Source organism: Mesocricetus auratus, unplaced genomic scaffold (genome assembly GCF_017639785.1).
Source record: "Mesocricetus auratus isolate SY011 unplaced genomic scaffold, BCM_Maur_2.0 Super-Scaffold_4256, whole genome shotgun sequence".
Classification (NCBI taxonomy): domain Eukaryota; kingdom Metazoa; phylum Chordata; class Mammalia; order Rodentia; family Cricetidae; genus Mesocricetus; species Mesocricetus auratus.
In genome coordinates this window covers 27,682,912-27,695,882 of record NW_024429182.1, presented here as the reverse complement: position 1 = coordinate 27,695,882, position 12,971 = coordinate 27,682,912, and the positions used below count along the sequence as shown (strand labels likewise).

General features: G+C 43.6%; 1 long non-coding RNA gene across 1 annotated transcript; it reads left to right on the top strand.

Annotated features, from left to right (window-relative positions):
- Window positions 1-5,562: 5,562 nt before the first annotated feature.
- Window positions 5,563-7,985, top strand: LOC106021020. The gene is made up of 4 exons (XR_005877154.1): window positions 5,563-5,871; window positions 6,736-6,832; window positions 6,919-7,323; window positions 7,756-7,985. It is a non-coding gene; the product is annotated as an uncharacterized LOC106021020 (long non-coding RNA).
- Window positions 7,986-12,971: the final 4,986 nt, after the last annotated feature.

The window sequence follows — 12,971 nt, the reverse complement described above, 5'->3', positions numbered from 1 at the left end:
AATGCTTTCAGGTAATTCTGGTTCCAGGGGACCTGATACCCTCTTCTGGCACACACACACACACACACACACACACACACACACACACACACACACACACGACAAAAATAAAAACAAGTCTTTAAATTGTATTCCATTCACTCCTGAGATTTTTCAGGTTCCTCCTTAGGACGTTGTTGAGTAAATCACCTAGCACCGTCCTCATCGTAGCTACCTGGGAACCCAGGTTATGAAAGTTTGGAATTACGAAATGATGCAAGTTGTGCGGTTACACGCAAGCTTGTCTTTTGAAAGTGTCTGGTTCACAGTTTCCGTGGGGATGCACTCTGCCTGAGTCTTCAGGGGACTGGAGTTCAGAGGAAGGAGTCACTCGAATCTGTTTCAACACCCTGCGAGTCATGCTGATAGCGGAGGGGGACACCCCAGGGCCTTGGTGTTCCAACCACGACCGTGTTGCGGCAGGAAGTGCCGGGTCACAAATCACACTTCACACTTCTCTGCAGCTGCTTGTCTGGGCTCTGTCTGAGATCTGAAGTCTCCTCCCTCTGCTTTTTGCCTGTGTTCAGCCGGTGACCTGGGGACTGCAGTGTCCTACTGCCATTTGCAGGTTATCTTTGCATCTTGTGTGTTCTTGTAAGCGTAGTTCTCTCAGTGAGTTTTAACCAGTACTGTCTCTGAAGTTTATGCTATATATATTTTATCTAGCATCTTTCTGTGGAATGCACCTGTGTCAAATTTCTATTGAGACATCTGTTTCAGTTAAGCAATACATTCTTGCCCTGAGACAATAAAAATATCATTATTAGTAATGGTGTCCATTATGTGCTGGGCATTGTTATAAATAGTTTACATTTCTTTTTTCTTTTTTATTATTTATTTTTAAATTTAAATTTAAATTAGAAACAAGGTTGCTTCACAAGTCAGTTCCAGGTCCCTCTCCATTTCCCTCCCCTCCTCCCGTGCCCTCCCCCAACCCACCCCCCAATATCCCCTCATTTCCCCAGGGATGGTGAGGCCCTCCTTGGGGGTGTCCATAGTCTGTCATTTCATCCAGGGTAGGGCCTAGACCCTCCCCCAAGAGTTCAGGGTGAGAGTGCATCTCTCATTGTTGGATGGACACCCAAAGTCCATTTGTATACTTGGGATAAATACTCGGGAGGCTCAATAGATTACCTAGGCCTCCTCACTGACACACACATTCAGGGGGTCTTGAAGTTTACATATCTTATACACTTCACCATAGAATACCTCAATGATACAGTTATCATTTCCCACTTTATCATCTTCTTTGTGCCGTTCATATTTGAAAACCCCACTGTGTGGGTCTCTGAAATACTCTAGGAGCTGCCATGATCTCGTGGAACATGTGAGTCAATCCTAGATGTCTGTGTCCCAGAGTTGGAGGTGCATGAAGACCATTCATCCTTCACTCATTTGACAGCCTAAACACTGCATTCCTCTGTAGCCATCCTTTTTTTTTTTTTTTTTGTGAGACAGAGAAAAGGGGAACACTCCTCCATTGCTGGTGGGAGTGCCAACTGGTTCAGCCACTTTGGAAATCAGTATGGAGATTCTTCAGAAAAATGGGAATAAACCTACCACAAGACCCAGCAACTCCACTCTTAGGCATATATCCAAAAGATGCCCATTCATACAACAAGGATGTCTGGGGCATCCCACTTCTGGTACCAGATATCAATGATATTCGATGCTATATGGAAAACAATATATTTATTTATCAGAGAGAGAGAGAGAGAGAGAGAGAGAGAGAGTCGCACAAACCAGGAGTTAGAAGCGTGGCTGGCTTCCAGGAGAAAAGGGAGGTTCCTTTTCCTTTCACTTCCTTTTATATCTACCTGTGTCAGTTTACATGTCCCCGCCCTCATGGGCGGATAGCTTTGTGGGGTTCACTCCTACAAATGTCTGTTCCACTATGTTCATAGCAGCATTATTTGTAATAGCCAGAACTTGGAAGCAACCTAGATGCCCCTCAACCGAAGAGTGGATAGAGAAAATGTGGTACATTTACACAATGGAGTACTATTCAGCAGAAAAAACAATGGAATCCTGAGATTTTCAGGCAAATGGATGAGACTAGAAGAAACCATCCTGAGTGAGATAACACAGTCACAAAAAGAGAAACATGGAATTTAGACATAGATCTAGGGAGTGCCAGCCTATAATCCCATGGCCAGAGAGTCTGGGAAACAGAACTTTAATCCAGTGACTGATGGAAGAAGAGGCAGACTCCCATGGCTAAGCACTGAGCTGAACTCAAGAAAGCCAGTAACAGAGAGGGAGGACTGATGACCAAAGGGATTAAGACTGGGCTGGTTTAAACCCCAGAAACAGCTGATGCCTGGGAATCCAGCATGGGACTGATCAAGACCCCCTGAATGTGGGTGTCAGTGAGGAGGCCTAGGTAATCTATTGAGCCTTGGGCAGTAGATCAGTATTTATCCCTAGTATACACATAGACTTTGGACTCCCATCCAACAATGTGAGATGCACTCTCACCCTGAACTCTTGGGGGGAGGGTCTAGGCCCTGCCCTGGATGAAATGACAGACTATGGACACCCTAAAGGAGGGTCTAAGCCTCCTTGGGGAAATGAGGGGATATTGGGGGATTGGGGGGGAGGGCATGGGAGGAGGGGAGGGAAACGGAGAGGGACCTGGAACTGACTTGTGAAGCAACCTTGTTTCTAATTTAAATCTAAATTTAAAAATAAATAATAAAAAAAGAAAACGGAGATATGGGAGGACACAGTTCTAGGAGGGGGCATTCCCAAGGAGATAAAGGCAAATACTGGGGGTGACCTACTCATGGTAGACAAATATTAAGAGGTGAACCCTAACTTAGACTGTGAGTCAAGCAGGACATTAATGCCTTTAAGTTGAGGTTTATCCTGGGACATAGGGTAAAACCCCTGGGCTCTCAGATGCTAGGCCACAGGGACTGGTAACTGCATTTCTGCTGTTCTCATGGGGAAAACTGTGCCGAGGGTTGTGTCTCCACTGGCCACTTGGTGATAGTGCCTCTCTGTCTCACTGAGCAGGCGCAGTGTGAGCTCTGGACAGAAGGGCAGACTGATCATGACGGGAGACACTTGCTGGTAGAGCGAGCTCTGGATAGAAAGGAGTTCATGTAAGATATTTATCACTCTGAGTCTCAGCTTCTTGATTTATAAAGTTGGGGAGAAGAATACCTTTGGATTGTTGGAAGAATGAACAAGTCATGTACTTCCAGCAAATGGCCTGGAGATAGTGATAGCTGTGGGCCAGGCACTGTTCTCACATAAGTGAAACTGGGATATGCTCTTGCTTCCCCACTGGGAACACTGGCGAATATCTGGAGACATTTTTAATTGTCAGTATTTGGAGGAGTTTACAACCAGCATTGAGTGGGTAGAGGCCAATGCTATTGCTAAATGTTCCACAATGCACAGGCATGCCCTCTGCAATAAAGAATTATGTGACCCTTTGGTCTGTATTGGAGACTGTTTTATTAATATGCAAATGAAGAATATCTTAAAAAACCATATGATCTGGGACTGCCACTATTTACCTCTTTTAGGTCAGCAGATGCTAGAAATGAAATGACTTAGAAGTTAACTCATCGGAGTATGAACTTAAGAAAATCATGGGACTTGACCTCTGGCTGTTCTCTTCCAAAGTTCTAGTGTCTAACCCATGAGTTGGACTTCTGCGGGTGATGGTCAGTAGTCAATGTATGCGGCATATATTAAGACATTCCTATCTCCCTTGCCAGTGATTGGTAAAGTCCAGACATTGGCATGACTCAAAGAGCAAATTAGACATGCAGTTTCTAGGATCTGCTCCTTGTCATCCCGGTGCACTGTGATATGACCTAGGCTCTTACAAGCCCTTGAGACAGTATCTGCCTGTAGTTAGTGTGATGTCACACGTGCAGTCTTCCAGAGAGCTTCCCACATCTCGGATTTTCAGCATTACACACCACTGACTATGTTCGGGTGCTGCTTAAGGCATAGAATTCTGACACACGACCTTTGGAAGCTGGGCTCATTGCTCCCTGAGCCCTGTGTCTGTTGCTTTGTTTGTAGACTCTCACCTCCATAGCAAAAGGATGGGTGCACCTGGCTACCAGCCCAGTCACTTTGTGGGCCAATACTGGACTTGTGGTACTTTCCTTCAACCTTTCAGTTAAAATGTGTGTGATAGGATGCTAAGAGAATAACAAATGCTGTGAAACGCTTCACCCATTTGTTCCTGAGTTCACTAAGCACCACTCTGGGCTAGGCATTGTTCTGTTACCGTCACACAGAGAACATGACTCTCTCAGGTCCCCCTAGGACTCAGTGGTCTCCAGCTCCTTTACCATCACAGCCTACTCTCCTTGCCTGCCCGTGTGCTTCTTTGCTCTACTCCTTGTGTATAGCTCCAGTTGCCCGCTTACTGTCTCTGCAACTTTATTAGGCTTTATGAAAAGCTTTAGCTCGTGTTCATTCTCCAAAAGCCAGTCCCAATCTCGTTTCCTCAGTTAATGCCTCCATGAACTCCTTCTCTAGAATGACTCCTGTCCTGTCATCTTACAGGACCATTCTTTATGCACCTCTGGCTTACCATCACATATGAACCATTGCTATGCATGTCTGGTAGGAGAACATAAGTGACAGTCTCTTTATGCACGAGCTGCCTTCCCTGGATGAGTACAGCTGCCACCCCTCATCAGAGAAGCTTCTCTTTAAAGAAAATGGACACAGTGCAGAGAACTACAGGGGAGCCCAACCTTGTTATTTGGGGTTTTTGCTCTTTTTTTTTTTGTTTGTTTGTTTTAAAGACAGGGTCTCTCTGTGCAGCCTTGTCTTTCCTGGAACTTGTTCTATAGATCAGGCTGGTGCTTCTAGAGTCGATGCTTCTAGAGTGCAGGGATTATAGGCGTGTGACACCACCACCCGGCAGCCTAATGTTAATGGATACATCTACATCACAGCTCCTGCATTTATGGTTTTGGAAGAGGGGCCAGAAAGATTGTAAGAGCCAGAATACCAGGAAGTCTTCCATGAAACAGTATCTTCTAAAAATGAGTGTGGAAGGGAGGAAATCTCATGGATTCCTACCACTAGGCAAAGTACTAGAGGCAACCAATGACTGCTGGAAGAGAAGGAATTAGCCTCTCCCAGAGATGAGGCCTTTATTGGTTGTTCAATGTAGAGTGATTAGCTCTGAGACCATATACACACAAATAACAAAAACCGACTCAGCAGATTGTATTTATATATATTTGTGTAAACACATAATACACACATGTATGTATGGAATAGTAATGACAAAAGAAAAAGATGCTATCAACTTGGGGGGTCATGGAAAGTGCTGGAGAGAGGGTACTTGGAAGGGCCTGGAGGGAATAAAGGGGGGAGGAAAGTGATGTAATTCTATTTCAATTTTTAGAGTTAATTAAAAGAGTGTAGTTACTCTGAGAGGCACGGTAGACCCAGACAGGAAGCAGGCATTCCTCTGCCAGCTGTAGCTTTCAGTTCCTGTGCTAGGTCTCAGAGCCCAGACCCAGGCTTTATGCCTGGCTTACCCACTTGGACCAACTGTGGCTTCTCAGAATAGCCAGAACCCACAGAGGCCCTAGTTACTCTCTGTTTGGCAATAGTTCCAAGAATTTCTGAGTTTGTCCTCCACTGATTCTTCCCAGAGTCCTGTCTGCTGGAGAGAAGAAGGAATGGTGGCCAAGCAAGGGCTTATCGAGTGCCTCCTGCATGCTCAAACTCCTTGTGAGTGCCTCCTGCGTGCTCAAACTCCTTGTGAGTGCCTCCTGCGTGCTCAAACTCCTTGCTGAGTGCTCTCCTTGCATCTTACCTAGCCCTCCATACTCACACATGGTATGAACTGTTGCAGTAGCTCTATTTGTCTAAATTCTGTGGTCAGGGAAGCCCAGGCCTGCCTTTTTTCTATGACTCTTAACTCTGGATTCTTCTCTGCAAGGGTTGGTTACAAAGACGAGACGGGTGGGCTGTGGGGATGATTCCTTAAGTGCAATGCTTGCCGTGCAACTGTGAGAATTGGAATTACAATCCCAGAGCCCACGTAAAGCTGGCTGTGGCAGGATGCACCTATCATTCTCTTGCTCCTATGCTGATATCAGAGGCAGGAGAATTCCCAGAAGCGCATGATCCAGCTATACTGCTATCCACAGCAGTGACCAAGGAAGAGACACTGCCTTAAACAAGATAAAAGCTGAGGCGGTTCTCTGACCCTCACACATGCACCAAGACATGTGTGTGTTCACATGCACACACAAACACACTTAAGTCTGAAGGACAATGAGGTCTTTCCGATTTTCAAATGACCCCTGGAATTGATGCTTGCCATATGAAAAATTTTCCATTACATTGAGGATGGTTTTAGGAGTGGCATGGTTCCAGCTGGAAAGGTATTTAGTAATATTCAGATTTTAAAGATTTAAAATGGTGATTCTTTGGTCCCAATTGTATTCAGTCTTGAAAGGCCGGCGTACAGCTACTGATCAGAGGGAATGTGGAAGACACACATGGGACAGCATTTTCTAGGAATACTTCCTGAGAAATTTCACAGTGGCAATAAATAATCCTGCCAGCTGTATTTCAAGGAGGATAATGAAATCTTGTCTTCTGGGGACATGATCTCTCCCTTGTGTTTGTCATTTTCACAGACTCAAGTGACCCAAAAGTTCTGATGTTGAGAATATTTGCCATTTCAACCCCTAGGTGGATCATGAGTGGTGCAGACCAGCCTCTTACAGGAAACGGTCATGTGACCTAGAGAGATAGACTGTGTTCACCGCCAGAAGCCCAGGCTACCATGGTATTTACTGTGTCTGTTTGAAGAGTCAACCTGGTGGGGGATAGCAGCAACACAGTTTTAAAATCTGCCTTCTTCTCCTTTCATAGAAATCGAGACTTTGAGACACATGAACTGAAATGAAGTGAGTCAACGCTTTGGTCACAAGAAGAAACACAAGAAGCAGCCCAAATCCCTTGATGATTCCTGAAATTGTAGCTTTTCTTTGGAGGCTGTTGTAATTTTCATGTCTGTTCTTATTAAAAATAATAAGAGACACATCGGTAATGCAACTTTGCTAAAGGTGGATGAATCCCCGAGGGAGAAAATGAATGCTTCAGCGAAGCCTAAAGAACATTATTTCCTGTGTCTAAGTCCTCCCAGCCTCTTGCAGTGCAAGGCCTGAAGGGTGCCTCCTCGTTTATTCTTTGTTAGTAACATGAAATATCAAACCACTTCTATTCCTTTTCATCTTTTCATTTTAACACTGAATAAGGTCCCTCAGACTTTCACAGGTAAGATCTTCAGAATTATGGTGGGAAAATGTAATTTTGGTTACATTTACTTTAGAATTTGCTAATGTAAAAATGAACTTTAAAAAAATATACCAGACTTTATGACAAATTGAGTTATTCTTCAATTCCTCAGAAGATTTATGAAACAGAGGAAGACTATCCTTCCTGGGTCCAGTGTTCAATCGCAGTCCCTTTTCATCTTGTTTGTTGTTTAGTTCAAAGATAATGTTGGGGATTATATGACATAAGTTCTGCTCCAATGAAGAACTAATTGTAATTAAATTATTTATGTAGAAGACATCTAGTGATAGACCTGCCAGACAGAGACTTAACTCTTCTAAGCCAAGGAATGAGAGTAGAATAGCGGGGGTTTAGTATGTCACCTCTGGATGTCAGTGAGAACCAGGGTACATATATCTTCCTCTTTCACAGCTTCCACTGTCAAGAATGCCACATTGTCCAAGATGGCCACTAGAGCTCTGTTTGTGTCTGAGACAGGATTCCAGACTACTGGAAAAGTCCCATTACTAACTTCTTTCATCTTACTGTCCATTTCTATTTGATACAAGATGTAATATAATTTGTATAACACAGTGTAACAATTCTTTTAAATTTGGCCTATTGCTCAAAACTTTTTTGGTTGGTAATAAAGAAAGACAAGATTGACCACAACAGTCTCTATCAGAAGATGTGTGCTTTAGACTGGCTAACCTAGAATCTGATGAAGGAACAAAGTAGCCTTTAACCCCAAACATATCTTTTAGTGTGTGCATGCCTGCTTGCATATGTGCATGCGTGCGTGCGTGCATGAGTGCGTGCCTGCCTGTGTGTGTGTGTGTGTGTGTGTATGTGTGTGTGAATGCATGTATGTGTACCGGAGTCTGCAGAGGTCAGAAGAGGGCATCAGATCTTCCGGAACTGGAGTTAGATGTCATGAATCACCATGTGAGTGCTGAAAACTGAGCTCAGATCCTCTGCAAGAGCAGCAAGCGCTCAACTGTTGAGCCATTTCTCCAGCCCTCCCCCCACCTTTCTTCCAACGAAGACCACTTCCTTCTCAGCCTGAGGTTTTGGGGACACTGATATTAGGGGTTCCTGGAGCCTTTTGCTGCCCAAGTTGGCAGCAGTCTGCAGCACTTCCAAAAGTGGCCACATCACCTTTCCAACTGCAGCAGGCCTAGGAAGGATCACGTGGTGATGAGGTCTCTGGTTTATATTTCCAAAGTAGGGCAATTGGATTCAATACAATGAAGCAGTAAGACAGCCTGTTTCCAGAACCATCCATCAATGGTTAGTTACTCTGTGCCCAATCACAGGGTCAGGTGCTGGAGGAAACAACTTTAAAAACCGGCCTAGGGCAAGAGAGAAGCTCAGAGGTCAAGAGTGTTTCCTGTAGTTCTAGCTCCAGGGAAACTGATACCCTTTTCTGGCCTCTGTGGACACTGGTGCTGTGCACACGCGCGCGCACACACAAACGCATGCACGCACACACATGGGATGGGGGGGGAGAACACAAAATGAATATTTGCTGGGTCAAAAGGAATCTCTGCCCTGTAATGGCCTCTGCAGTTTCTGCTTATGAAGTCTGCTCCTCCCTGCCTCCAAAAGCATTTGTATTTCATCATGTGCTGCTACCTCTAAAGAACACTGGTGTCTTAGAAAAATAAATATATAGCCAATTTTCAGATTACATCTTCTGTAGTTCTCTTATAAATTATGTGACTCCATGCTGGCAAAGTCTGGTCAAAGCTGGCTTGCCATCCTCTGCCTTAACTCAGAAAACGAATGGCATTCACTGAAGTTTGTGTCTGCAGATGAATTTGCCACCTGAAGGGGACAGCTAATTCACAAGGGAAAAAAACAAAATCCCAAATTTTCAACTAGTTCCAGGCACCAGAGCCACAGTGAGGCATGGAAGATTTAATTTGTATTTATTTATTTTCTTGTCACTAAAACTGGGGCAGACCTTCACTTATGGTATTTATAAGATTTATGACCCTGGAGGAAACCATTATGGTTACCTTCATTGCATTAAGTTTCCAAACTTTTACTTAGCATATTCCTTATGGTTTGGAAATAGCATAATGAACCGCATTCTGCCAGTAGATGATTGAAGAGGCTGTGGGAAAACATAACCGGCATCCAGAAGCCTGGGTTCTCGGCCAAGGATGACCCTTATGTGCAGGCCTGGCTCACACTGGCCTTCTGAGCCGCTGGTTCTCAGATTCTCCCCTGTAATCAAGGGTCTGGCTTCTGTGACACGCAGCATTGGGCACCATGTCCCAGCTCCTCAAACATCTGTTAGACACAGTTGCCTGGGTCTTTGGAACTGTTCACTGGAGCTGAGTCAGTCTCAGGTCAAATCCTTTCAATGCTGTCTTTCCAGATCCTTCTGGATCTCCCACTCCTGTTGCTATGACCTGGTCAGTATTACCTCTCTTCTTCCTGCATATGTTGCTGAAAGTAGATTGACTTTAACCATTTCAGGGCATCTACTTGATTTTATTTTGACAACCTCTAAAAATATCCAGGATCTTCTTTGGTGTAGGTGAAGGAAGAGTTGAGTGTGGAAGTTTCCTGATTTCCACCATCAAATTCGAGTGTTTGGGGAGTAGACTCAAGACGTGAGCATTGCCAGGGGCCCTTGTCTTTCCTTGGACCCTGCTGTACCCCTCTTCTGCTCCTGTTAATTATGAGTTTGGTAATGAAGCCAGGCAGGCTTTCCCGCTGCTTCCCCAAGCCGATTCACTAAGAAGTTGATTTTGCCAGTTAGGAAACTGAATTTGGGATTTTTCATTTGTATTTATTCATTGGGTATAAATTATCTGCTAGGAGCCGTGAAAGGAATAAAGTTACCAGTACAAATTGTATTTATTTAAACAATTTTATTACTATTACATACAAGATAATCCATTATTTTATATATATAAAAGAGTTCTATTATGGCATTTTCATGTATATATATCACTATACTTGGTTCTGATTTGTCCCCTTTTCTCCTGTTCTCCTCTGTGAGCCTACTGCCTGCTTCTGGCTGGTTCCCTTTTATCCTCCACACCCCAACCCATCTTCTGCTTTCATGTCATATGCATTTAATCATCCGGTCCCTTAGGATCCCTTCCTCTCTTCTCATGAAATTCCCCTCTCCTCCTCCTCCTCCTTCTCTCTCTCTCTCTCTCTCTCTCTCTCTCTCTCTCTCTCTCTCTCTCTCTCTCTCTCACACACACACACACTTCCACTCACATACACCCCAGACACCCTCCATGTATATAATTTTTAAGTCTAGCTTGTGCATATTAAAGAAAATATGTAGACTTCGTCTTTCTGAATCTGGCTTATTTTGCTTAACATAATCATTTCCAGATCCATTCATTTCCTTGCAAATGTCATAATTTAATTTTTTAATGACTTAATATGTCTGTGGTATGTTGATTTAGAGTCCTTTGAATATATGTACCAAAGACCAGAGTGGAGTAGCTTCAACACACATTATTACAGCTGGGGCAGAAGGGGCCTTCCAAATTGCAGCCGGTGATGCCAAACTAATTTCTTTAAGGTTGGATCAATAAAGTATAATTCCACCTGAGTGATTTGAGTTGGGTGGAAATACCCCAATCTTCTTTTTATTGTCAGTTTATTTACTTAATTTTTACATTGAAACCTTAATATAAATCGCATAAAACATCAAACTTACCATTTTAAAGCATGCACTTGGATAGTTTTCAGTTTATCTGCCTGTTATATCCGAAGCAGCACCCTAAGATGGTGGTGCTGGTGAGAACATCCTAAACAGAAGGACTTTGCCCAGTAAACAGAGGGCTTATTATTGGGTAAACAGAGCTCTGGAGGTGGGTTTCTGTTTATCTGGAGCCTCCCTTAAACCACCAGGGACCTTCCTTAATCAGGCCAAAGGTCAACGACCTCTGGTCCTGACCAGTCTGTTATCAGCTCAAAGATCCCACCCTGTAGACTGTCACATATGAAATCCTATTGCTTTTTTCACCATTTGCTCTTCTCTCTGTCTCCCCACCCCCCAAGATAAATTGCCTTGATGATTTGATCCCTACAAGACCTTTCTACTCACGGAGTGGTCTAGTTGGGTGGTTTTACTGCACCTTCACTTACATTAAGTTAGTTTCATAACCATCACTAATTACAGAACACTTTGACCATTCAGAAAGAATCTATGTAGCCAATAAATTGGTTCCAGCCAACTCTAATCTACTTGCTTCTCCTGCAAATTTGCCTGTCCTGGGTACTTCGTATAATGACTTGGTGTTTTTCGTATTTCACTCTTTTCATGCCTGAATATCCCATCACATGGACAATATCATTTTGTTTGTCTTTTCATCAGTTGGTAGACATCTGGGTTGTTCTCATCTTTTGTCTATTATGAACAATGTTGCTGTGAAGACTTGTGTACAAGTTTTTGTTTGCACATATATTTTCAATTCTCAGTTACGTACCTAGGAGCACAGTGGATGGTTCTGTATTTTAGTTTTTGAGTTGCCAAACTATTTTTCCAAAGTACTTTACTATTTTATATTTTCACAAAACTATCTGTGACCTCAGAAGATATTTCAACCTCTCTAAGGCTTAGGTTAGTAGCCTTCCCAGCTTTTAAAAAAAATAATAAACTGATAAATAAGAAATGCTGTTCTGGGGCAGATCAGGGCTGAGTCCTAAGTTTATTCATTGATTCAGTCTCCCACAGGCACAGACATGAAAGGCACGCATCTTTTTTGAGGCACAGCATCTCTGGTCTGTGAGACTTCCTTTGGAATGGCAAGGCATGCTACCTGGGTGACTTGGCAAAGGTGGAGGCTGCCCAGAATGGAAGGATGGACAAAACCAAAATCCTCTCAGTGCTGGCTGAATCTTGGATGCCGATCCTTGATCTAGAATCAATTTCTTGTTCTCCATAACAAACTGTTGACTCAGATTCTATTTTCTTAATGGGGAAAATGTGTTAAGCCTCAGCATTTCCTGTCTCTGAAACAAACAATTTTCTACAAAACCATCTAATCCCAGGAGTCTGGAGTTGAGTTTATAACTTAAACGGGGAGAGAAAAGCATCCTAGGAGTTTGTGTCATTCTCGGTCTGTCCTGGAGCCATCGTGTCTATGTGGCTTTGTCTCGGTGACCACAGTCCTTCGAGGTGGGCCAGGCAAGCTCACGCTATCTCCACATCATGCATGAGAACCATGAGAACAGGACCTCTGAGACATGGGCCCGTCTGCTCCAGGTCACACGAATGAGCCAGGAGGGATTTCACTCAAGCCAGTCATTCCCCAGTGCTGTTCGTTTGATGGGTGCCAGTGTGGGACAATTGTTACTCATGTTCTCATGGCCTTTGACTCCAGTTTCTGCCCTGAATCCATGTGCTTTTGATAACTAAGCAGCAAAGTGGATCAGAATACTCAACATCTAAAAAGTTTTAATTCAAGGGTGATTTTGAAAATAGGACAAAAAAGAAACCAACAGTCATGACTCTGTCAGCTTGATTTCGATTTCATTTTTGTGCATTGGGTTTTAGTATTTTCTTTCATACACAGATTCTTTTTGCAATGTCACTCATAGCATGCATGCTATTTCTATTTTGTAGGCCCAGAGATGCCTCTATGTTCTTATGATTGTTTGTAGTGGCT